Source organism: Numenius arquata, chromosome 2, assembly GCF_964106895.1.
Source record: "Numenius arquata chromosome 2, bNumArq3.hap1.1, whole genome shotgun sequence".
In the NCBI taxonomy this organism is placed as follows: Eukaryota; Metazoa; Chordata; class Aves; order Charadriiformes; family Scolopacidae; genus Numenius; species Numenius arquata.
The window spans coordinates 114,873,396-114,901,093 of NC_133577.1; the positions used below are offsets into that span (position 1 = coordinate 114,873,396).

General features: G+C 35.1%; 1 protein-coding gene across 4 annotated transcripts in view; it reads right to left on the bottom strand.

Annotated features, from left to right (window-relative positions):
* Positions 1-27,698, bottom strand: part of TBC1D22A (TBC1 domain family member 22A) — a 180,648-nt gene that overhangs the window by 8,287 nt on the left and 144,663 nt on the right. The window lies entirely within an intron of this gene.

Below are 27,698 nucleotides of genomic sequence, written 5' to 3' on the forward strand. Positions count from 1 at the left end.
TAATCAAGACAAGACAGTGGTAAACTTGTTGCAAGTGCTGTGATACAAAAGTATGGAAAGTACGAGATCTATGTTCTAAACACTACAGCAGTAAGATCTGGGAGTAATACCATCTGTTAAGCAATGGCTGTTGTCAAATACAACATTATTCTTGAGGGGAAAAAAAAAAATCTTACCACCCAAGATCCAATACATATATCTAAAAGAAAACACCAGACTGCCAGACAGACATCTCAAAAAGAAGATGATTTCCAAAGCCCTTATTCTTCAGCATATTCCCCAGTTTCCTCTAAAATCAAAATGGTCAAGGTCTGTTCCTTATAAACTAAATCAAAACTGATTACTAACAAAACTTCACAAAACACACTTTAATAATTATTACAAAGTCATCACTCTCTTTTTCTTCACTGAGATTGTAACCCAATGAAATCTCAGCCCATTAAAACAATCTTAAAAAAACCCAGAAGCAAAAGAAAGCAAGTTTTATCATGTTTTGAAATCTGGTTCAGTCGCAAATCCCTTTATAGTCTAAAGTCCGTGATAATCCCTTAAATCAATACAATTTTTAGCGTAAGATTTGGCAATTATACTGCTTATTTGGTAATGGCTGTCTGTAGTTGTTATGCTATTTATTGTCACCCCCATTCTGACTCCATATGTGGATCTTGAGGGAAGGAACATCAAAACCAATTATAGAACAAATAACATGATAGTCAATAAAACATAAAAATGTCATTTTAATGAGCAGAACACAAAGGTCTCTTCCGTGATAATCAAATCAATTTATTTACTTTGAAAACTCAGTTCAGACTTTTTTGTCTGTGTGAATTACTGACAAAGTTCAGCTGCAGGGGTTTTTTAACAGAAGAAACTTAACAGAATGTAAAAAACAGTAATAGAATGGTGTTTTGATTTCTAGCTAATATAAAAATGGCAATAACTAAAGTTAAAATCAAGCTCGAACATACTGAGGAAATTAATGGAGTTAGTTTTTAATGTCAAAACTGAGAACCGGTCTATTAATTTAACAAATAAAGGCAGTCCTAAAATACAGTATTTTTCTATGAGAGTTGTTAATCCTTCCTGCTGCTAACTGCAATGTAATTATGGTCTGAGTACTTTGGTCTACCACAGCTCTATTTTGTACTGATAGGCAGAACCTGCAATCTTACTATTTATTATGAAGAGGAACTTTTCAATATTATACTTTAGGACTGCATATAACTAAATGGAAGATATATTAACTTTATATATAATCTTTCATTATTTAATAAGGAATTGCTAACAGCTATATTTTGAGCAAAAGCTGTATCTATTACACATTACACACACATATAAGACACTGCAAAATTTATGCTGGCAATTTGATTAAATGGCTTCTTTATGAGAGTTATTTGTACTTTCAGAAGTTGCGCTTGAAATTTTAGAACACAGCATTTATTTTTAAAGAACTAATGAAGTGCAATGCTACCAAAATTTATTTAGAGGAATTATTGAGACAAGCTAAGGAGAAAACCAATTATTGCCAAAAAAATGCCCATTTATCTTTTTAGATAATATAAACCAGAAATAAACCATATGCATAAATACAAAGTATTCTAAATGTTTCTATGATTTTATGGGAAATTGTATAACGTGGTGCCAGAGATAGCCAGAACCAGACTATGATTCAAAATTTTTTTTCCAGACAGATGTAACCACTATGCAGGCAAAAGAAAGGCAAGAATGATTTAATGCCTTTACACCATTCTTTTTCACTTGTCTTTAGGATTGTCAGGTGTGAAAGAAAAGAGTGGCATGGACGGCCGGTACCAAGCACGCATCCTGTCCGTGGACTCAGTCCCTCCGCTGTGTCGCACAGCGAAGCACAGACAGATGTGCCAGAGCTACTGCCTGGCTGAGCCCCTGTAATAGCTGCTGTGGGCAGGTGGGTAATGTGCTGTGTGACGCTAATCTCTAATCCTCTTCCCAGATACTTAGGATGAAGCATACCTGCTGCTCTGGGACTCAGCCAGGCTCAGCCCAAATTCTCCCCCATCAGCCTGCTATTAAAGCAGTAGCAAATGCACCGGCTGGTAACATGAAAGCGCAGGTCCAGCGCACGCCGCAGAGCCCAGCTGACCTTCTTCAGTTGCCTTAGAGCTACTCTTCTCCCTGCCCCTCACTGCAGATACGTAATGCACCAAGTAAGTAGGGCTCTAGCTCTGAGACAAGTTCTCTTTTCTTTCTTGGGTAGTGTTTTTCGTCTTTCAACGCACTCAGCAATATTCCCTACGCTGCTGCCACTTCTTATTTCTCCAGCTGTCCTAACCTGCTACATGGAGTTGCAAATAATGAGCTGTATTTCTGGAGTGCTGTGCATCTTATTAATTACCTATGTCTCGGAGTCAGAGAAAGCACTTCTTTCCTATTGGGCACAGCTGGAATTGAGAAAACTAAGATTTCAAAATGTAATATTAAAGAGATAGTAGGAATAGGTCATCTGTTGCAGCTTAAGAAATATTTGCTGCAGATACAGGTTAAGAGGGTTAAGTGGACCTGGACCCTCCGGTGGTAGAGCTGACTGCCCGTGTTGCTTCCTGAGCATGGAGAGCTGCATGCCACCGCGCACATGCAGCGTAGGCAGCGATGGCCAAGGTAGCACAAAACAGACTAGTTGGAATATTGGACGCAATAATGCTCTCCATGTTCTCATAATTTCAAAGGTTATGGGTGAACTTAAACTTTGGTAAGTGGAAGATGGGGAAACACTGTTTTATCTATGCTAAGAGGTAAGAGCATGTAAGCCTGCACTAGATGCAGTCTGAAGGATCTAGGAGAGATATGTTCTTGGCAAGTCATAAATCAGCATCACTTGAGAACTCCCACTTTGAATGTGGAAGGTCACATCCTGTCCTGTGACGGTTTAGAAGCAAAAAAAAAAAACAAACAAAAAACCCAAACCAAATACCTGCAAACATTCAATTTTGCAAAGTCAATGCTAAATTTGATTTTTTTCCTTGTACATTTCTTTATTGCTCATTACCTGAATTATGCATCTAGAATTTATGGAAAGGGTTATTAACTCTTTCCAAAGAACTGCCTATTAAATAATCATTCTTATTTATCTTAATTTTGACCTTTCCCTCATACACCATGACATCTTAACCAACAGACCACAGCATACAGAAAGCTGAACAGTATGAAACTAACTACAGCAATAAAGGTTATTCAGAGCTCTAACTAAACTGGTTGCATGATAAAATGGATACTCCTAAAATAGTATCTAAATAGGTCAAAAGTTAATTTCTCCCGCTATCAGCTTACATTCAGCAACTCAGGTGCATAGTGCTTCTCAACAAGTATATATTTTTTAATTCTTTGATTCAAATATATAATATATATATTCTTTAATTCAAATATACATTTTTTTATTCTTCACCTCAACTGAACAATCTCCCATTAATCTTCTGAAAATATAGGGAAGTATGCTATTCTTATAATTGATTTCATATTCCTAATAAGAACTTCATAGAAGCATACCTTAACATTATGAAAATGAAAACATATGAAAAGTTGATGGTCTTATCATTTCCCTTTCATGTTTTTCTTTTCATGACTACTGAAAAAGATTCCTGGACTCAGCATATTAAAAACACTAAAACAGCTATTAAAGCCCTGTTTCATCCGGTATGGATCTCTTACACAAGTCATTAGCAACCCTAATTGCTAATCATAAAATATGTGGTTCTTTAGAACTATGTTAGAGAAGCTGTGCTCACTTAGCTGAAGAGAAAATTTACATCTTCATTTATATGGGTATGAAAATACAGAAATTTATATGGTAAAAAAGTACATTAAAGGACCACATCTTAGCTGATACTGTAGATAGCCTTATGTCCTTGCTCTCAAGTGAAAACAAAAAACAAAACCAGAAGTAATCTCCATCCTTAAAACAGGAAACAAATTTGCATGTTAGATCTTTTTCTTAAAGAAACTTACCCTCTACATGTTATTACCTATAAGTTTATAAGACAAGGCTGAGGACATAGACTTAAAAACAAAGCAAGCATTGCCATAAAACCTAAGAGATGTTCAACTCCATAAACAAATATCTCATTTTTTTCATACCTTTTTATTCTGAACTGCCTCAAAATGCTTCAAATTTACATGCATGTGAATTAGAAGTAGTTAAGGTACTAATACAGAATATTCAATACTCAGGAAAGAAGATGAAGTCATCTTCCTTGAACACTGATGTAAATTCATATTTAAATCAGTCAAACAAAAACAGTATCAAGTTCTTCCATATTTTTGGACCAGAGAAGACAGAACTTCCATTTTAAAAATCTCATGACAATTGAGTATCCCAAGGAAAAGTCCAGGAAGATTTCTCAGTGCTCCAATTGCTAGAGCACAGAGTCAGAGTCCTGAAGTACTCTGACTATACTTTTTGCCATATTGCTTTACGAAATATTACTATATTGCTGGTATTTGGAGATGTGTACTTCTTATGCACCAAAATACAAATCATGGCCAATAAATAACATAAAAAAGCTCAAGTATATCACTCGCCACTAGCTCCATGCAAAATGTAGCAAATAAAGGAAAACAGATACAAATATCCAGAGTATAAAAAGTGATGAAGATCATAAGTCATTCTATTAAAAACAAAAGAACAGACAAAACCCATCCAACATAGAACTTGTTGTACTAATTAAGACTGCAGCAATTATGGCAGAATTTCATTTCTGAAATGAATTGCCAATGAGTAAGTTACTGCATTCCATCATTTTTTTCTGTAGTAAAGCAAGATCAAAATATTTGTACAGCACATTCCAACAGAAAATTTAAAATTCTGCCTCTTCATAAAGTCCATATGCTACCCACTCTTCTTGGTTTGGTTTTCCTGACCATAATTTGACAATGCATTTTAAATGGAGCAGTTTGTACAGCTCCAAATTCACATATGTTCCCCTCTCTACAATGACTTAAATTTTAACACTATAGTATCAATAGCTAAAAGCTCAGAAAAAAAGAAGAAAGAAAATAATAACATACCAATGGAATATAACGAACCTCAGGAACAAGAGTGTATCAAAATTTTATATTTCAGACTTAAAGCAATTAGTATGTTTTGACAAAAAGGTATTTCACACTGTAAATTGTTCCGAGTAAAATCTCATCTTGTTTTAGAGAAAACATATATTAAGGATTGCCAGTGCAGAATTTGCCTGTATATATAACTTAAGTAGTACTGCCTGATAATTTTTAGATCCAATAAATATGTAACAATGCAGTGGCTACTTAAACTAGTACATTTTTAGAAATGAAAAAAAAAATACTTCCTAAACATAATTCAAATGGAATACTGTCAGTATCACAGGCGTATATGACTTAAAGAGGCCATTTCCATTATGTTGTTCAATCACCCAAACCACATGACGCCATACATAGGTGTTTTGTTTTGAATAATAAATAAACGTTCCCCACTTGCCATGACAAAATCCACAAAGCATTTGTGCACCTCTAACAGATTTAAGGACATCAATACAGATAACCAATGACTTGGTGGTGGAAGAGAAGAACCAAACCATCTTCAGGAAGATATCGCAGTTGAAGGAAAGGACAGATGAATCACAGAATCACAGAATATTTTTGGTTGGATGGGACCTTTGAGATCATCGAATCCAACCAACAAAAAAAAACAAAATAACAAACAAACAAAAAAAACCCCACACCCAAAAAATTCCAGAACACCAACACCAAAACAAAACCAAACGCCCACAACCACACCCCACCCCACCCACAAACAGACACAAACCAACAATCTTGGGCACTAGAGCATGCCCTGAAGTGCCATGTCTACACACTTCTTAAATACCTCCAGGGATGGTGACTCCACCACCTCCCTGGGCAGGCTGTTCCAGTGCCTGACCACTCTCTCAGTAAAGTAATTCTTCCTAATACCTAATCTAAACCTCCCCTGCCGCAACTTCAGACCATTTCCTCTGATCCTGTCATTATTCACTTGGGAGAAGAGGCCAGCACCCACCTCTCTACAACCTCCTTTCAGGTAGTTGCAGAGGGCAACGAGGTCCCCCCTCAGCCCCCTCCTCTCCAAACTAAATGAAGAACCTGCCCGACGTCCTATGTCTCTACATTGGTAGAGAATCTGATAACTGAAAATTTCCAAGTTAACCTGACAAGTCTTACAAAAATCAATAGCAACTAATCCCAACGTCCCTTCAACTCTCAGGAGAACACCACTGTTCACATTAAGAAATCGTTTAAGCTTCCTTGGTGAGCAAAGCACACAGGCACAAGAGCACAAGACAGGAGATCATCCCAGTTGCACAGGTTCTCTCAACGTACAAAACCAACATCCCCCCGCCCTGACCTCCACCATTCCTTGATGCCTTAAGAGAAAAACATATGAAATTGCATTTCCTTTGTACCTCTTAGAAGAAATGATGATTCAGCTGGAGAGACGTTCCAAAAGTGCTTCCATAGACAATCAGACTGAAGTGTTAACTCAAATGAACACAAGATAGTTCAATTGTACACTATATACTAAAAGATAAAAAAACTCTAAAACAGTATAAATCCTATGCAAGAAACACGATTAACAACTGTGCTCAAGACATCTTTCAGTCTGGGGATAACAAAAAACCCAAACCAAGATTAATCTTACTGTATCACACAGTGGCATAAATTTATCAAGCTTTGCCAGAAAATATATACTGCTCTTTACCTCCTCGTATTTTACATAGAAGGTGCTTCACTTTATCTAATGGTTTAGAAAATAAAGTGGATCAATTTATACAGTTTTGAACTTACATCCAAATTATGTTATGACGTAATTCTTTACCCTCATTACAAAGCGATCCAGATGCATTCTGGAAGATAATCATACTCCCTTTCAAGCTTTTTAGAAAATTAATTAAGCTACATTCTTTTAATACTCTCTGCTAGGGCCAGTTCTTCATTTCACAAACTACTGTTGCTGTTAAACATAATTCTGAAGAGATCACATAAAACCCAAACACATCATTCTCATGAAAGTCCCAGAGAGATGCAATTTTTCAAAAGCATATAGACAAAGAACATTTTATTTGGACCATGGAAAAATAATGATTCTAAATGGAGTACATGGAAGCCCTAAGGTGCATACAAATATCCTAAGGCCCTAGGATTCTAAAAGAATTAAAATACTAACACATTTTATTTATATAATATTTAATTGCCTTTCTTATATATCACTATACTGATAAAAACAGGAATCTACAACTTCAGCTTTGGCCAACCAGAATTTGAGATCAAATTTCTATATAGGGTGATAAACACCTCAACTTATGGCTGAATGCATCATTTGTTCTTTTCTTATCTACAAAGGAACAGCCTCGAGACCCAAACACGAGAGAAGAACTGAATGTCTTTTCAGTGCAGTGGGTGCCAATGGGCTGGATTAATCTTCTCCGACTGCTGATTTTTAAGATTTCCAAGATTAAAGTCCTAAAAGCACTTAGGCCATGAGAACATTTTCTTGGGAATTCTAGTCCATATGTGTAAGGAAATAAACAAGTTTACACTCTAAAGCTTCACAAAAATCTGCACATTGAAAGCAGTAGCCCCTGTCATGGTATCAAAACCCAACAGAGCAGTTTGACCGAGGAACACTGACAATTGCAAAGCAGCTCTAGATCAGGCATCAAAGATCAAGCAAGTCAAAATCCTTACTTTTCCACAATGTAAGGACAAATCTTACTCAAAATAGGGAAAATTAATATATATATATAGAAATACTGTTTTCATAATTATTTTAGCATGTGACAGATGCTAGTATTACAGAAACTAAATATTAATAATAGTTTGCAGTATTTCTCCCAGGTGTAGGGTACTCACGCCCATGTGGTTTTGTAAAAATTACAGATTACATTAAGAAAAGGTGCGTGGCCTTGTGGCCTTCAGAGATTCAGAGAAAAGCCTTGAAAAATCTTCCTGAAGTGGTTATCTAAAGACTCAAAACAACACATAAACCAAATAGGTTTTAAGGAAAACATTATACCCAAATTGATTTTCTTTGGAGAACTGGGCTTTTGACAAAATTATTTCCTTTATAAAACCATACCTTGTGAATAAAATGCCATTTGTTTAAATAAATGAACACGACTAAAAGGTGTTTAAGGGTTTGGTCAAAAATGTAATAACATTTCTAGTGGAAAAATAATTCAGTGGTGCATTATGTGGTATAATGTAAGTGTCCGATAGGCTGGTTTGCCCACAGTGACTATATCTCTCACCTGGTGCTTAGCAGGCAGATAAGAGGAAGAATTTCTTTATTTATCACCATAATCTCCAAGAGAGAAAACTACAGCACAGCTTGGAAGATGTGGCCTTTTCTCACAGAAGAGAATAAAGACATCAACTACATGAAATATAACTTTTGGAGGTATATTACTTCTGGCAATTTCGGTTTGCTTTAATAGGCTTGCCTGTGAGCTGGCAGTTCAGAGGCAGCTCCATGCTATGCTCTGTCACCTTTTCTCGAGGACGGCAATCTTTAAGAAACGACGTGGTAGAGAACAACAGCTATTAGGGATTTCAGATGTCCATTTTAACCTGTTTTCCTATGCAGATCAGCACCAGAAACTAAGCACATGGATGAAAATTGTGATGAAAAAAAAAAAATTAACACAAAGCTTTACTGAATCAGATCCTGAGGACTGGATGCAACCATTGCTATTCACTCAGCTAACAGCAAGCAAATGCTACTGTGCAGAAAATAAATTAGGGTGGAATAAATGGGAGCTCTTATTATATTTCCAAAGGGATGTCTAATGCAAAAAACACTACAGAGAGGAAACGACTTGTCATGTGTAAAGATCTCGATCTTTATGGCAGCTGAAAGAGCTAACTAGGAGGCTACAATGGCAATAGTAAATCTGCAATAATGCCATTTCTGGAAGAATTTTAAATCCAATTTGTTTACAAGTAGATGACAAAACAATAGGCATTTTAATTTTGCTATTTTTACTGCCTTGCAGTTGCAATGAGACAATTTTGTTGTAAGACAGCAAAATCTACACGCACCAGCATTTAGGAAACCATAGGAGAGAACAGAAGATTGAAAGAAAGAAAATTAATCCTCCTCCATCTGCTTGTCTCAAAGAAAGGCATATGTCACTTCATCCTATTATTCAGCTCATACTCCAAAAGCTTTTAGTTTCTCTTTGTTCTCTTATCAGTGGTTTTGATTGAGTTTGGTAGTCAAGTGTACAGGCTCCTGTGATTTTAGTCTTCTCCAGGGTTACACACTGATAAGGCCAATAATTGACATTGTTATGCAGCAGTTTCTGCTGAAGAAATAAACATGGAAAGAAAACAGTTTTCTTTGTAGGGAGATGTCTCCAGTGACAGCTGAGAATTACTAACTAAATGGAAGCCCTGCCAGTGCATTTAGTTTAGCAGGTCACTTAAATTGCTCAGGAAGAACAAGAGTTTTTTCTTTGTTCATGAAAATCCTTTTTATATTGAAATGGAGAAAACACAGAGATCCCTTTGTTGTATTTACTGAAAATAAATAAAAACACTGGCTGATGAGAGAAAAATACCTTATAGTAATCACAAAGTGCTTTTTTTCTGGAAACTTACAGGACAATAAAAATCAGATTTTTATTCTGCGGAAGATTTGATTTAAAACTTGGATATTAACAGCACTTCTGTAACATGCAAGCCATAAAGCAAGGCTTACAGGAAATCTCTCCAGACTGTACACACCCTGCATCACATCCTTCCCTTCCTTTAGCAGGAGTTAGACCAAACACAGCTCTTGACAACACATGCAGGTAAGAGAGCACCCTGATTTTGCAAGGTGTTCCTCCCAGCCTGCAAAATGCATTGCTGGACTTGGATGGGGTTTGGTCTCAGCATCGTTAGAACAGAAAATATATATATATTTCCTGTTACTTCAGGCTTTCAAGATAAGGAAGGACACAACTTACTGGCAGAACAAAATGAACCCATTTCTAGAGTTCAATTATGTTATTGGACATGGTGACAAAAATTAAAAAATAATAATGAAGAAAAGCAGTGACTACTTTAGTGACTACTGAAGCCTTTTTAAACAAACTAGCACTTTTCTCTGCAACTAGGCTTTACAGAGATACACAATTTTAGAGTTATATTTTACAATGGCAATGTGGTTCTAACACTGTGTGCTTCTTAGTAAGGATAAATAAAAATTACTAGATATCAAAATGTTTAAGAGGTAATTGCGTGAAGGGAGAAACATTATACATGTTTTAAAAATGAAGACTGCCATTTCAAAATTGTACTCTCAGGTCAATTCATTATCTGATCATCTCAACAACTGTGAGAACTTCAGATGTTTTCTGTATCTATACATGACAGCAACCGTATACATCAGTAGGAGTATTATGTCAGACACATAACACAAATTTTGGGCAGATTCCTTGAGTTGTAGACGTGTAAGCCAGAAAAGATCATTACTTATCTTGGTCTGACCTCTTGTGTAGATAAAAGGAACTAAACCCAAACCTGTTTTTCTTTCAGGAAAAACATTCATTTGCTGTAGAAATTCATTATTTATTTTGTTAGTGTCTTAGGACTTTTTCCCTATCAAATTTCTCATACGTTAATCAGTATACCTATTGGTTTTCTTTCTGACAAATTAAATATGTTGAGCACTTCAGTCATCCTTTCTGAGCCCCCAAAGTTTCCCATATGAAAATCCATAAAAGAAAATAAAGATAAAGCCATTTTTTCAGATAATAACTCTTGTTACCTGGACACACTATGGTCACTAGACAACTGCAGTTTCTTTACAGTATTATCCTCTGATACCTTGGAGCTTCCCTATTTACAGTTTTCCTGAAAATTAAGAAAAGCCTTTGGATAGCACTCTCAAGTGTACAACAATGCCTACCCATGAAGAGAACAAACCCATCACTAAGAAGAGTTCTGATAAGCTCTGACTGGTAGATAACATTAACAAAAAGTAACTGAGTATTCAAAATCTTCACAGAAGCAAAAATAAATATCCAAGCCTATCCAAATAGCTAAAAATATCCAAAATCATTTTAACTGGAATGAATTTCTTTCTGAAAAGTAAACATAAATAAAGTTCATAAAATGTCAAATTCTTTCATTACAATTTCTCATTCATGACCTACACTGTATCACTTATTGGTAAGTGATCATGCTGCCACAAGGGAAATGATAACACGCTCACCAAGACTGAAATAGGACGAGACAGCATCCTCGCAGCCCCAGCGAACCGTGAAGTCAGTCTACTTATGATGACTGGAACCACTCCAACCCTAATGCTCCCTCATTTACTTTCTAACATTCTGTTGAGATAGTGAAAGTTGCAGCACAGATTTGGAAAGCCACAACAGTCCACTGCTGATTCACGCTGTTAAATCATGCTGTTATTACATTATATTTATGCTGCTATCACACTACTTTATGATGGGAGACTTCATTACAGTCAGAGCCAGAGCAGATGATGAACTACGTGTCAAGAAGAAACAACAGTTGCTTGCCTGCATTAAAATATATAAAGTCTATACATCAGGTGAAATTAATTCTAGTGATAAAGAAGCATTACAAGTTTCAGATATAGTCACACAGAACTCTACTTCAACGATTATACAAACATACAGGCATGTTTTGCCAAGTGAAAGATTTAGCTGTTAATCACAAGGATGGCAGTTGAGACTAACAAGAGTTCTTATTTTACTTTGATCCAAAGAGTCTATATTTAGCTATGTATGTTCTTTATATCTTCAGAAATTCTGTGGTTTGGATTTTTTCTAGTGCTTCTTACAGTGCACCTTCAGCAACTCTATTTAGTAACTATAATCAAATGATTTGAAAAAGATTCCTAGGAACCCGAACAGCAGGAAAAGATAGTTAATAGTTCCCTTCTATAATTTCACCCTCTGGATTACTGAGGAGATTTTATCTGAAAAGCAGAAAATTGGAAGCCTTTAAATTTTAATACCTGGTCTGATATCAAATGGGTGGATCAGAACACTTATAAAGAAAATACATCGTAGATGTCACCTACATAAGACAGAGAAGATATAATATGTAATGTGAAAGCCTAAAAAAATTGTTAAAAGCATAAAACATTTCAAAACTGGCACATCTTAATATAGTACCCAATCTGACTTCTAGCAAAGCGACATAATCCTTAACATGGAAATGATTATGCTTTTAATTCAGCGTGAATGGGCCAAAAAAGAAGACACATTAAAGCTCACCAGAGCATCAGCTGCAAACATGTCCCATCTGTAGTTCAGACATATATAGCTACAGCTACTCTTAGCTAGTAACTATCTAGCAGCTGCTCTTTCCTTGATTTTGACAATTAGACTGTCCCTTCTCCCCTGTCTCTTCCTTGCATCTGGGGTAAAAATGCTCTTACCACACACTAAGAAAAATTACTATAAAATTTAGTATAAATTCCAGAAATACTACCAACATATACAAGTGAATACAGCAGTAATCTGGAATGCTTTATCATAGTGTGACCTCTTGTTATGCAAAACAGACTGAAACACGCATCCTTTAGGTAGATATATGTGTGAAAATCATGTACTTAATGTAAATCTTATTTTTGCACTAAATTTTATCATTTCAGTTAAAGGGCTGGGCAGTTAGCTAGCAGAAAACTCTCTTACATTCACAACACGAGTGAATTTTAGTAACCAACTGTAGATTAAAACATACACAATGAAAGCAAGCCCGAAACTACGGACTGATTTTTTAAAAATACTTTACTCATACAGATACAAGCTAGTTAATAGATGGAAGACACACTGTGCTCAGTGTAGGGTCCTACTAATATCCATGGAATCCCTTAAACTCTTAAAAGTAGGTTTTTAATGGAGTAATTGATGTCAGTAATGAGAAAGCACAGAATTCAACTGAGTTCTTAGATATTTTGAGTCAGATGAACTTTTTACCATCTTCTGTGAAAATAATGATCAACTATATACAGTCATCGCAATAAAAAGGTGTCATTAATATGTGGTCACCTTTCAAAACAGAAACGCATCTTAGAGATCTGCCCATAAAAACATGTGAATCAGAATAAGAGCTCAGATCTCACTTTCCAGTTGGTCCCTATCCCAACCACTAAACAATACTGTGCTTTCATCACCTGAAGAAACCTCCTATCAAAAACTTTATATTTGAATTTCTAATTTTGATCAAATCTTCAAATAAATTCAGTCATTTCATTAGAGAGTAGAATTTTGGATACTGAATTTCTTTTGCTGAATATCTGGACTTTAGTTGCTCTGAAATAAACTGGGGTATTTTCCAATCTGTTCAATTTTGTGATGTCCATTGAATTATTTAATGTATTTTTAGATCATGTCATTTTTCCTTAAGTTAAATCTATATTTATTCTGTGTCTAATTCTCTCCCCATTAAGTCTGTAGAAATGCGCATTAGGAAACAAATGTTAAAACACCTTCCAACTTCATGTTTCCAGCATTAGTAATTTTCTCTTGGTCAACCTTCTCAATTCTGTTGGTATTCACCACAGTGCTTTTAGCTGAATTAGTTTCAGTATAATTTGTTGACACACTGATAGTCTGGCATTGCTTTTCTACAGTAAATGTCCTCTATTATTTAGATATTTTTATCCTAAGGCTCAAATTGTTAAGACAGGCAACTTTACTGAAGACAAAATATGATAATTCTGCAATTAAGACAAACTCAATGTTTACTCTGAGAAAGAAATAATTATGATGAAACCATTCAAGATACACACAATCATAATGTAGCAAAAATGAAATCTGGACTGATAAGAACATCCAATGGAATTTGCAAGAATCAAAAATGCCCTCCAGTTCCAAGAAATGTACTGTTCTGTTAAACAGGTGATAATTCAAACATCATGGAAAGTTACACATTATGTGCTGTTTCAATGCAGAAATCATAGTTGGAAGGTATATAGGCGAATATATTAAAAATCCCAATTGTTCTTTTTACCAAATAGATAGCACAGACAGACTTTTCTGCTTTGGATGTTTTTGGTTGGGTTTTGTCAGGATTTTATTTTTCTTTTTTTTTTTTTTTGGTTGGTTATTTTTTTAATATGAACTGAGAGATTCCAGACCTTTAAGTTTTGCTAGTCCTAAAATTTCTGGTTATAATTTCATTTTCTGTTGGTAGAAAGTCTTATTTGGTTTTGGCACTCACTTAAGATCCGTTAAAACCAGCATATTGAGAATAAATCAGCATTTTTTAAAAACAGGGATGATACCCGAATATGGATGCAAAAACCTCAGATCAGCTTTTTCATCTCATTTTCTGTCAGGATCTTATTATGCAGTATTAACAATGATATGTGTTAGTCTGAACATGAAATGGAAAGAGTAAAACATTCAAATCTTGGTAAAACGCTCTGCAAATTATACTTGAATTGTTCTGCATATGCATAAGCAAAATATTTTTTGGGCTTGTAGCCTATATATTGAACTTACATTTTATTGATTTTTGATGTGCCCATGTGAATATGCTTTGAAAACAAGCATGATTGTATTTATGTAACAGCAGCATTACTCTGGATCCCTGAGGTCCTGCTCTAAGTATTCAAAACACTATGCCTTTTTTCTCTCTGTGTACAATTTAACTTTTTGACAGTAGCATTTACCAAAAATGGTGACTTGAATTTGTCAAATAACTCAACTGAAGCCAAAAATGAATTAATATTCTGGATCAATTAAAGCCATCCCAAGACTTGGAGGATTATCAAGAAACTACTTTATGGGTAAGTGAACAAAAATCAGTCCTTATTCTTGCATCTTTCCCAAAGGCTTATTAGACAAATTGTATTCTTCATACCCATTATATTTTATGTATATACTTTTCACCACATTCTTTCTTCTAAAATAAGTGAAACAGAATTCTATTTCAATTATGACATAAAATGTGACTTTTAGATGCAATCAGAACTACTTAATCATTTCAGATTCTCACTTAAATGTAATTACAAAATTGAAAACCATAATCTTAAAAGTCTAGCAGAAGTTATTTAAATAAACTTATTGACACATTGATTAGATTTGTTAGAGACCGTCATGAGTCTTCTGTCCCTAAACAGCTTTATTTTCCTCTTCATGTGATCATCTCTTAAAGACTTGGGGGCGGGGAGTTTCCTATCAACCTGATTTTGACTAAGATAGTAATTCATGAGTTCTAGGACAATATTGCTTTTTAAAAAATTTGGATTCATTGTGCTGTTTGCACGCTAGTAGCATTCATTATAACACACGTTTTTCTGAACACTACATATTTGTTAAAGCTTTTTGCCCTGTATGTTCTGTAGTCGAACATAAAGAAACTGTGGATCCTCCGTATCTTGGAAAAAATTTTGTTTATATTTTTTTTAAATCTATAATCACTCTGTGCAATACCCTCATAATGGGGAGAAACATAAAATACATATGGGTATCAGTTGTAACAATATATCTACTGTTTTTAAAAAAAACCAAGAACACAATAATAAAACATGTAACCCACATTAGAAACAAAACTGCAAAATTATTTTCTGATCTCAAATAGTTGGATGACAGTACGTTACTTGCAACATCTATTACACTGCTGTAAAATAACTATTATAGGATTTCAACTTTTTGTAATCACTTGAGTCTTTTATTGAGAAGTATAATTCAGCAAAGATTAAAGATAGATATAGTGAACAAGACAGAAACTTCGGTACAGTTTCTCACTGTAGATACTGATAAATTAACTGGAGTAATCACTTTATATGGTTGCCAGAGGCCCAACAAGTGACACTTGCATCATTTCTACTTTGTAGTTTACTCCAAAAACAAAAGCACAATATGCTACAAAATCCAGCATCAGTTCACCACGGCAACATTTTGTCCTTTCTAGAGTTTCAGAATATACACATTTGGAAAAAACATGTCCAATTACTGCTCTTCACCTCAGGAAAATGTTGTTATCCGTCATTAAGTATCTAATGTGTGAATGCTTTAGGAACTCATCAGACTACATGGACCCAAAAACTAGAGTTTCTATGACAATGTTCATAAAGAAACCTCCTTTGAAATGACAATGATTACAGTACATTCAGTTCAGGCCAGTCTCATTCACTCCAAAAGTTGTATGTGCTTTTCATTTTTGTTGCTACATCTGGGCCTATTTATTTGATGTCAGTTCATTCTGCAAGGACGACCTTCAACAAAATAATCAAGTAAGCGACATAAAGCCATATTAAACATTTTCCCGCAATTAAAACAACAACATTAATGAAAACAATAGAGAAAAAAGCGCACTTCATCTAGCACAAATTTCACCAAGCAATTTCCATTAAAAAACTGAGAATTAATTCCTGGGGCAAATAAGAAAAGCTGACCAATGTCACTGTAAGGTTAATGGGATCAATCTAATCACATACGAAATATGCAATTTTCTGGGAGTATAATGAAATAAAGATTTTGGTAAACTGCAGATATGTAACGCCAGGTAGTCAGCTTTAGAAAATTAAAGTGTTAGGAACCTACAGCTTTTATGGTACCCAGTGTTTGAGAAAGAAATTATTACTACACCATGGATACTAGAATGATCTCTAAAGTTTTATATGCAGGTAACTCTCTATGTCCTCCGCTTTATGTAATACTTTATATTTCCTTCTTTAAGAAACTTTAAGATACTGGAGAAACTATTATGGTCGATAGCTATAATATTAAATTCCTTAAACTCAAATAATAATAATAAAAAAAAATAGAGCTGCACACAAAGTGGGAGGGCTTGGGGCTCTCATAGTCAAATAAATCTGCCCCGAAGAATGAATACATGCTAAAGAAGCATACATTTTCCCAGGAAAATGTTCAGAATTTAAAGCTATCTTTCAAGCAATACAAACTGTATAAATACTATAGTTTTTCTCCACACAACAGCACGTTTTTAAAGGGGAATTATGTTCAAGACCTCTTTCCCTTTATTCAGCAGTATCCACTGGATTTGCTCCTGGATACTTAAAAGCTTCCCTCACTTTTCCTGGCTGACAACGTCTCTGGCAGGTCAGTACAGGAAACGATATTTGGGTTTGCAAAGAGACAGTCAAATCTTCAAGGAAGTCTTCAAAGGATCTTCAATATTCAGACACTAAATGTAGGCATTTAACAGATTAATTCTAATTTCTGCCAACGCCATGATCCTTTGTAATTAATAAAGCAAAATAAACATTTGCAGAGGGTAGGGTGAGATCAAAAGTGACTGACTCACACTCACGTCTTTCCACTGATTACAAATGTAATTTAAAGTTACTTTATTTCCAATTTAGACCTGGCTCACAGGATTGGTTTTATTTCATTAAACCTTAAGCCTAACTACATAATGTAACCCATTTTCAATCCAACTGGTCTCTGTAACATGAATTGTACCTACATATAATATTTGTACTGAACCATGCACCTGGTTAACATCATTTTTTTTTTTGTTACTTAAAAGATTAATATTTGAAAAATAAGGAAGACAAATATTAGCTGATGTCACATATAATTGACTTAGCAAGTACAAATGACTGCTAATTGTGTCATATAGTTGCTTTGTTCTGTTTGAGGAACACAGAAAAACATTACAGTTACAACTCAGTCCTACTAATATACGGTATTACAACTTCAGCTGTCAAATGCACTACATCTGTTGTCAAAGATTTTCTTCTGCATGACAAGGGGTAGAAGTTAATGAATTACTGTATATTGCACATGAAATCCAAGCACAAAATTGCACTTTCAGTGCTCATGTTCGCACTTTTTAATTTGATGCATAATCTAAAATGGCAACATATTCCCTATCACAAAAGTAAACTATTCAAATGGTAACTTAATTGGGAACTAACTGATGAAATGCCATTTTTTCAATGGCATGAACACTTACATGGAGGAAATAAAAAAAGAGTATTCAGGACTATAAATTATTACATCCCTTAAGATTTCTTTATATAGCAAAGAAAGCTAAAAGTATTACACATTCACACTTGCGTGTAATGAGTCAAAATATGTCTCTAAGTTATTCTGATGAGTGACATAAAATTTCTTAAGACCTTTGCTCCTCAAGCATGTCCCCACTTACTTGCAGGAAAAGGTAGCTGGCAATCATTGGAAAACAATTCTCTATATTCTTCTTACCTCTCACACATTTCCTCCAGAAACATCCACCGCAGCTTTTACAGTGATGTACCCTGTTCCCTTTTAGATGTTTTCAACTAATGTGCTGGGGAAGAAGGCACTTCCTACTACGTCCCAGTACTTTGTTTTTCACATTATAAAACTCCTGAATAATAAATGGCTTGATAAAAGCCACATGCCTTGAAATTACACTTGAAACAGGGTAAAAATGAAAATAAAGTTACTAAATCTCAACATTCATAATACAGAGTACAGTTACAAATACTTATAAAAGTTGAAAAAAAATTAAGAAAATATATTTATTCTACTTATATCAATATCAAAACCTGAAAACCCTTGTCATGTTTCCTCACCAAGGTTTCACTTTTCTACTTTTCATGCTGCATTCCCAAGATGAGAATTCCTACTGGTACAGTACGCTGGCCCTGTAGAGCTAGCCTCCTTCAGCAGGGATTTTGAAATTTTCTTTCTGTTTTGGCAATCCTATTTCAGTATAAATGACAGATCTCCCAAGGTAGTCATGGCTGCAGTAACTAGGTATTTACCTCTTTCCATAAGCAGCTAAATCTATTACCCAGGGACTTCTGTTTTGGTTTTTTTTGCTCAACTGGAGAGAGCAAGGCTTAGTCTTCACTGACTCCCGTGATCTATCTGATAATATTAAACTAGCTCACAGCACAGAGTAACTTCTGAGTTTCGGCAGCAAATATATATATTCAAGCTACTTGCAATTCAATATAATTGTACTATAACTTGCAATGTTACTATGTACAACTGTTCCACATATTTTGAGGAGTAACTATGACTTCTGAGAGAGGGAGGTAGAAAAAGGGCAAAAGAAACAGATGTGCAGATTTCAAATTCAGATACAGAACCCAAAACTTATCTGTATGACTGGAGGCAAGTTAAATATTATTTTTAAAAAGTCACACAAGTAATGCATTATTACTATGAACTTTTTGGCCTAGAAACTCAAGCAAAAGAAAAAGGTGTGAATTTAGGTATAAAAATATGCACATTGCTAGCCGCATAAAATAAAAATCAAAAGTGGGCGGGGTGTTGTTTGTTGGGGTTTTTTTATGATTTCTATTCTCAGTTTTGCACATTTCACGTCAAGCTTTTGAGGAAAAACAATGCATAAAATAGGAAAAATAGGCCTGCAGTCCCATCAGAAGAAAAAGGATCACAGAAAGCCACACTGAAGCTTCAGAGATAAGAAAGGGTAGTGTTAGAAGTTTTATTTCCTTCTTCATGCTTCTTAAACCATTTTTAGTGTACTATATAAACTGGGTAGAATCTTCCAGTAACTTTCTGGACAGATGGCAACTCCTCCTCTTAGTACAAAGCAAGGACCACTAGTTTCTCAAAGTTCAAAGAATGATGGCATACAGTCTATCCATTATATTTTAGTTCAATATTAAAATTTTGTGATAATAATTTCTGTGGGACAAAACTTCCAATGATAAAATTTATTGAATGATAAAATGTCTCTATGCTTAATTTACAATATACTTATATGTGGAGATCAAGTCAAGATGCTCATGATAATCAAAAGATGCAGAAGCTTTTGACTAAGTTGGGTAGGCTTGTTATAAGCAGTTAAATTGACACTGCAGTAGCTTAAGTCAGGACTAATGGACACCTGATGTTTTTCCACCTGTAAAACTGTATTTAGATACAACTTTTACTAATCACCTAATTCTCTGTTGATTAAGCTCTTTGCATGCAAAAATGACACTCATTTTATTATTTTAAATTGGCACTTTTGAATATAAATGATTCAACAGTGCTAACTCCCAGTAGTCTACTACTGGTACTTGGAGATTAAGGAGCGACCTCTTTAGATTGGTAGCTATGATGTTCAAAAGCTAAAACAGCAGAGCTTCCAGTTCCTTGCAACACATGACAATATATTGATTGTCTTCCAAAAGTGCTCACAGCAGGGAATAAAATCACAGCAATGTTAGTAGTCAGGTTCTTTAAAATTAGAAAGATTTCCACGTTCACAGTCCTTAACTCTTTACAGGTTTTGGTACATTCACAGAAAAGACCCTGTTAGTTTCCACACATGGAAGAGGGAGGGTGCAGGATCCAGAACCACAAAACCATCTAATCATAGAAGTTTCAGAGGGATAAACATTCTTCTCTTCAGAAAACTAATCCGTTCAGAAATATTACTTTTTTTTTTTTTTAATGAAAAACATTTATTTTTACTGCAGTAGCAATGGGAACTAAATTTCTAGCACAGTACTCACCACGAAGCTTAATTAAACTTACATTTATTAGTTATGCCTCATATCATATGAAGTGAGAAGTCCTGTACTTTATACAGAAAAAGTAACTATTTAAAAACTCACCTTGTAAGCTAGGAACAAGATCACAAAAGATTAGGGAAACCCGTATTACCGTAGTTGAGCATAAAAACTTGGTATAAAATCACGTTTCTGATATATGACATGTTTCTATAGTAGATAGTCACTAGGAAGGATATTCATATTACATTTTTTAAAACTAAAGCTTGTTACTCATGCAGACAGCAGTATGAATTGGTCTTCCAAGAATCTTGTTATTGTCACCTCTGTAACCATATACTAATCCCATTTTTAGGGTGCAAAATTACATTATTTAACTTGTGTAGCTGTAGCAAATACACACTCTGACAAGTGTATTGAATCAGTTGTCTTTCTTTAAATCCTTTCAAGAAATTTTAGCTCACATACAAGAACCTATTTTAATATAAGTGTAAGTTCATGTGAAAAGTGAAATAAAAAATATACCTGTAATAAATGTAACAGTCTGATAAATGTTGCTGATAAATGCAAGCTACAGACTCCTTTGTGATCATACACGAATTCTGTCACACTATAATGAAGAAAACTGGCAGACAAGTCCAAGAATGAAATAAGGAGACAATACACTCATTACCTATATGTTCTTAGAAAACATTCCTAGGGAATAAAAACAAGCATTTTCAATAACTCAGTATTTTTAAACTGTGCTGGCTATTTCAGACTTTCATGTTGAATATTAATATCATTTAATATAGGTGTCAAATCCTCTGCAAGAAAGATAATCTGCCTTTTACTTTTTTTAAAATTTGACATTAGGCTTGAAGTAATACAAGCCAATAACCTTTAGAAGTCAAGGGTTCACTCATAAAAATCGAGTGTTATTCCTATATTTCAGGGAAAACATGAAGCTTCAGGAACTTTGGAATCTAGCAGGCAGAAAACAGACCACAGGTACAAACAATTCTTTTCACATCCCAAAAATGCTGACAAGTGTGAAGACAACGACTAAAAGGGCAAGCTGATGTGCTAAATGAGACTTGAAGTATCAAAAATGTATTCTTACTATAAATCAGAAGATATTAACCTGAGTCTTCTCTACTCTTATGTGAAAGAAGGGAGCAAAGTATTCAAGTGAGCTGAGATTTAAGAAGAGTGGTAAGTAGTAGTGAGTCTTCTAACCCGGTATTGATTCTAACTGTGATTATTAAACCCAGAAGGAAAGGCAAAACAAGCCAAAGGAGTTGACAGTGCTCATTCCATCACTAAGCCAAAGATGCACTTCGAAGTCACCCTGTATCTGACTTTCATTCAAATGCAGGCACTGTGAAATGTTTCACTATCCTCTGAAACAGGCACCCATCTTAACACTAACATATACAAAACCTAAGATCTAATCTAAGAATAAATCTGACAACAACTTCATAAAGCATAAACATTTACACAAGATAATCTTAATTTTGTTGAAAATTTATTGAACACATATAGGAAGACGGGTGGTTCACATTATCATTTGAACTAATATTAGCTTATTTCATTACCACCATAATGAAACATCTGAAAAAATCAAGAGCATTTATCTAAATTTTAATAGGATAAATTGTGCACACAGTCATTTTGGTCATGAGATCGATGAGACTTACTCATTAGTATTTATATAAAATAATGATTAAGGAATCATTATTTTAAAGATTATATAAATCAGAAAAAAAAGGACAGTCACTACCCAAAAGATATTATGTCTCAAGCATAAAACAAGAGACAACAAATTCACAGAAAAGTAAAAAGAAGCAACACGAAACTAGTCAATGTGAATGTAAGTGCTAAGAACAGACTCGATCCTACCTGTCAAATCTATTCCGGGTATTGCAGAAAAACAGATCTTACATAAGGATTTAGAGGAAAGTAACTGAGGATCTGCATTAGATGCTCCATTTCAGTAAGACGGTCAACCTGGGAGATAACACAAATACCTTCTTGCAAGCTCAAGTATGTGATGAGGCTGTCATCACTGGCCGATAAACTGGCAGTCAGCATCTCAACAATGAATATGAGATGACATGTGAGGTGTTGGTATTAGTCCATTAAAGGCCTTGAAAGAGAAAGTGTCTAAGTTTTCCTTGGTGCTATAAAGAAAAGGGAGCTAAAGAAGAAGCAAAGCAAGAAAAAATGATGGACTGAAAAATGATCTTTACAGCTTCTTTGCAGTCTGGGTGAATATAAATGAAGAAAAAATGCATTTGTCAAAGCCAAAGAAAAGGACATTGCAGTAATAAAGATGTGAGCTGATGACAAGCATGGGAGAAAATGTCTGTTAGACAGACAGAAAAGCCTGTACCTTAGAATCACGAAGAAAAAAATCTGCAAGACAGATTCCTTACCACAACATATTGAATACGTTTTTATTGCTCAGCTATGTCAACAAAATGATAACTTACTTAAACTGAAAATTTTGACTAAATCTGTAATATCTAACAGTTAAACCAGTCCAACCTTACTATTAGCTTATATTCAGCTTGACAGCTGAATCTAGTCCCTGAAGTCCTGTTTCCTTACAAATCTTTCAGATATCCTGTACACACCACCATTAAATTCAACAGCCACATTTTCTATTAATATTTTAATTATAAATATTCTCAAAATCATACTTGAATGTTTTATCACTTAACAGCATCAACCATTCACATCTCTCAAGAATTCAGGAGAAATTTGGGATTATGGCTGCAGTTAGGAAAATGAGTAACAAGTCAAAGTCTAAGGCATGCTGATGAATAGAAAGGTCTTCATTACTTGGATCTTTAATTACTTAAGCTTAGATAGTAGAAATGAAATTAATTTCACATTTTGCATTCAAATTGCAAGTCATACTTTATCACATTAAAAAAAAATTGTATTTTTATCTATATTAAACCTAATGCTTTTTTTCTTGTTTTAATCTGACACTAGTATGGAACCAGTGCATTAGCACAGAACATTTATACCATCAACAGAAATACCATAAGCCAGGAATGACCCGTTCGATCCTATAAAACATCACATCAGTTACAAAGGAAAATCTGAGCCAGGACGAAAAAGTCATTTAGTGTCTGCCCATCATGTTCTCTGTTCCCCAAAATGTGAAGTAAAAACTGCTAATCTGAAGTATGAATAAAGCTACAGAGCCATCCAAACTAGTTTTCTATACCTGGGTTTGTGGAGCATCCTATGTAGGTAAAGTGGACTCTCTCTCTCTCAGCCACAAGGGAATAACAAGCTCTAACTGTAACTAAACCACTATCATTCTTTTCAATATTATTAATATCTGTATTACGCATGGGCATGAAATATTTAAAATGTCTACCTGAAAACATATTGATATAGTTTCACTGTTATCAAAAAGTGACCCTGGGAAATCTGAAAATGGCATGTAATACTTTTTGCCCTCATTAGATAACATTGCATCTCATAGCTCATTGCATTAAATAGATTTCAAAATGGGATCAAAGCTTACTGGAAAGGTTACTGATACCTTTATTAAGCAGGAAGAAATGTAAACAACTATAAACTCCTAGAAAAACAAAAACATTTGACATTTCAGCCTGGAGAAGAGAAGGCTCCGGGGAGACCTCATAGCAGCCTTCCAATATCTGAAGGGAGCCTACAGGAGAGCCGGAGAGGGACTCTTTGTCAGGAAGTGTAGTGACAGGACAAGGGGTAATGGTTTTAAATTGGAAGAGGGGAGATTTAGATTAGATATTAGGAAGAAATTCTTTCCTGTGAGGGTGGTGAGGCACTGGAACAGGTTGTCCAGGGAAGTTGTGGATGCCCCATCCCTGGAAGGTGTTTAAGGCCAGGCTGGATGAGGCTTTGAGCAACCTGCTCTAGTGGGAGGTGTCCCTCCCTATGGCAGGGGGGTTGGAACTCGATGATCTTTAAGGTCCCTTTCAACCTGAACCATTCTATGATTCTATGACATCCCCCTTCCCCAGCTTCCTAAAATGGAAATGTCTTCTCTTGGGACACCACAGTTTGAAATAGTTGTCTTTCATTCTCCAGTGTGCTGTATTTTACAGTAGTCAGACAGCAACAATTTATAAGGACATGAATGGACAAGTGGCATGGAATAATCTGTGGGAAGTCAAGAGGTCCTGGTTTTCATAAGGCAGAAACATGGGACAACTTCTACAAATAACACTGTAAATTGCTCTAGATTTACATATAAAGCATCACCTTTCTCCTCACTTCTCTGTTGCTAAAACTTATGTTAACCTGCAAATCTCATGATTTAGAGGAGGCCTTTTTTGATATCTTATACTTGACCAAATAGATGACAGTCAGAACAATAATTTGTTCAATTAGATTAAAATGAAGACAACTTCCATCATGACTTGATTATCACCTTAACAGGAGGAAAATTATTTTGTTACATTCTTTCAAATATGAAAAAAATGGGATTAGCATCAACACAATTTTATATGCCTGTGTTACAAGTTTATATATACACGTTTACTTACTTACATGTATATCTACAATATATACATTTAAAATATACACATGATTATTTGAACATTTGGAGGCCTGAGCTGAAACATTTATTTCTTCCTCTATTTCCCTCATCAAAACTTATTTTGACTGATACCATAATATTTAATTCTACAGATGTAAAACAAATACAGAGTAGTTTTCAGGTTGCATTATGCCGTAGTATTCATCCAGCCAGCCTAATTCCTTTCATTGCAAAATTTCTTTCTCTGCTACACAATGCACACAAAAAAAAAAATCAAACCCAAAACAAGAACCACACACACACATTGTCTGTAATAAGGAACTATTATCACGGAGGGTTGAACATTTGATATATGTCTCTTAATTAAATCCATTCACGTGAGGAAGAATAAACATCATACTTTTACTGATTGCTTAGGTTGCAGCAAGATATACTTAGGAGAATGGAAACAGAAATCTTAAGAGCAAAGATCATGTTCTTTCATCGTCCTGTCTGTAACATCACTGATAAATAATAAGAAAAAAGTATTGCATAACCGACTCCTTTAAAACTGGTCTTTGATTCAAAACCTGCTCAGTGTTTCATCTGGCGTATCACCACACCTGATGCTCTGGGGAAACAATTCTGCCTTAAAATTCCTGTAAGGTTTTGAATTGTACTGAAACAGGTCAAACAGACATGTAAAAAAAAGAGCATGAGTTTTCACAAGTAGTTCTAAAGAACCAGAACCTCTGACTGATGATTAGGAGAGACTTCCCTTATCTCTGTCATGCGCAGAAAAACAAATACAACACACATTATGTTCAAGAGAAATGACTGGATGCATGTTCTGATGATTCTTGCTGCAGTTTACAGAACAAAAAATTTCAGTACAAAATGTACTATCATTATGACTTCTCAATAATGTGAATTCAATGCAATCACAGTACTCCAACAGCACATGCTGAACTTGCCAATTTTCCAATGTAGTTTAAATGCTTATTACTTGAGCTCCTACTTTGAAGATCGGGCTATGGTCTACAGCTATGATTAACAAAGCAGAAGAATAATGGATTTTATTCTTGCCTGTGGGAAAGAAGTATCATTTGGAAAATTGCTAACACTTTAGTTTAGTCATTTTAAAAGGTCATGTTACACAATAAAGAAGGCCAAGCCTTTTAGTGATAACGTATGATAGTGATAAAACTAGCACTAGTCTACAGATCCTCAAAATTACTAATTGCATTTCTATGTTGTAAGCAAGCTAAAACAGTCTGATAAATGTCTTCCAGTGTGTTCCTCATTTATGTACTTTAGTCTAGTTTACATAGCCCGTAACGAAATTAAACCATAAAGAAGTAGCTTAATTATTAAATAAGTAAACAAATCTGCATATATAAAGAGAACAAAACAAATATTCATAGTACTGTACCTTGTGATTATTATTTACTTTAAACATAGTTGTAATAGATTCAGTAGAGAGCGGAAAATTATGAACTTTGGTGCAGGAAATCAACAGGAAAAATTTAATAGGAAGGATTAACAGTGAACAATTGTAGTTGAGAGGCATGGCTGCCAACATTAAAGTTGTTTTTGATAAAAAACCATAAATTGAGAAAATCTGACAGTGTTAGCAGGTAGAATAAATTAAAGTTGTTATGTTGTGCCCTTAGGCCTTTATTTATTGCAAAGATAGGCAATGACAGTTAAAGTGCTCTGAATAAATCGTTTTATGAAGAAAGATAAAATAGATTGAAGCGATACACAAATTTACACAATGGTTCATTTGTTCAGGGCAACAGAGTTCAGTCAGATGGAGAGAAAACAAGCTGGTAACGGGCCATTTCCCCGGGGCAGGCAATGGTGGGGGCTTTGCAGCATGGTTTGTTTACAGTCGGCCTATAAACAGGACTTTAAGGCCTTTCAGGCATTGCATGTGAATCATAAGGTAAAATTCAATATAAAATATTTCTATGAAAGTGAACTGTCACCAGTTCGCAAACATAACTGAACTTCTTTGAGCTGGGGTTGTTCAGCCTGGAGAAGAGAAGGCTCCGGGGAGACCTCATAGCAGCCTTCCAATATCTGAAGGGAGCCTACAGGAGAGCTGGAGAGGGACTCTTTGTCAGGAAGTGTAGTGACAGGACAAGGGGTAATGGTTTTAAATTGGAAGAGGGGAGATTTAGATTAGATATTAGGAAGAAATTCTTTCCTGTGAGGGTGGTGAGGCACTGGAACAGGTTGTCCAGGGAAGTTGTGGATGCCCCATCCCTGGAGGTGTTCAAGGCCAGGCTGGATGAGGCTTTGAGCAACCTGCTCTAGTGGAGGTGTCCCTGCCCATGGCAGGGGTGTTGGAACTCGATGATCTTTAAGGTCCCTTCCAACTCTAACCATTCTATGATTCTATGATTCTACACGGGTATGCAAATCTTTTGCTTATGTACCATATTCAAACCCCATTCCAAACAACTCCCTAATACGGTCTGCTGGAAAAACATAAGGTTTTGAAATGTAGGGACCAGAAGTAAATACTCTTCCAGTCCTTTCATTTCCTACGGAAAAACAGGGTCCTTATTTTAAAAGGCTGCTTGACTAGCTTTTTTGAAAGAATGAGCATCAACTTGTTAGAGTGTGTGATTATATTATACAGATGGGAAATTATAAAGAAATAACTCCAGTGATGCATTTAGGATTAAAAAAAGAATCCAGTTACCTTTTCAGAAAATCTCTTTGTGAAATATCAAGGCTCTACTTGTGACAGTGTCT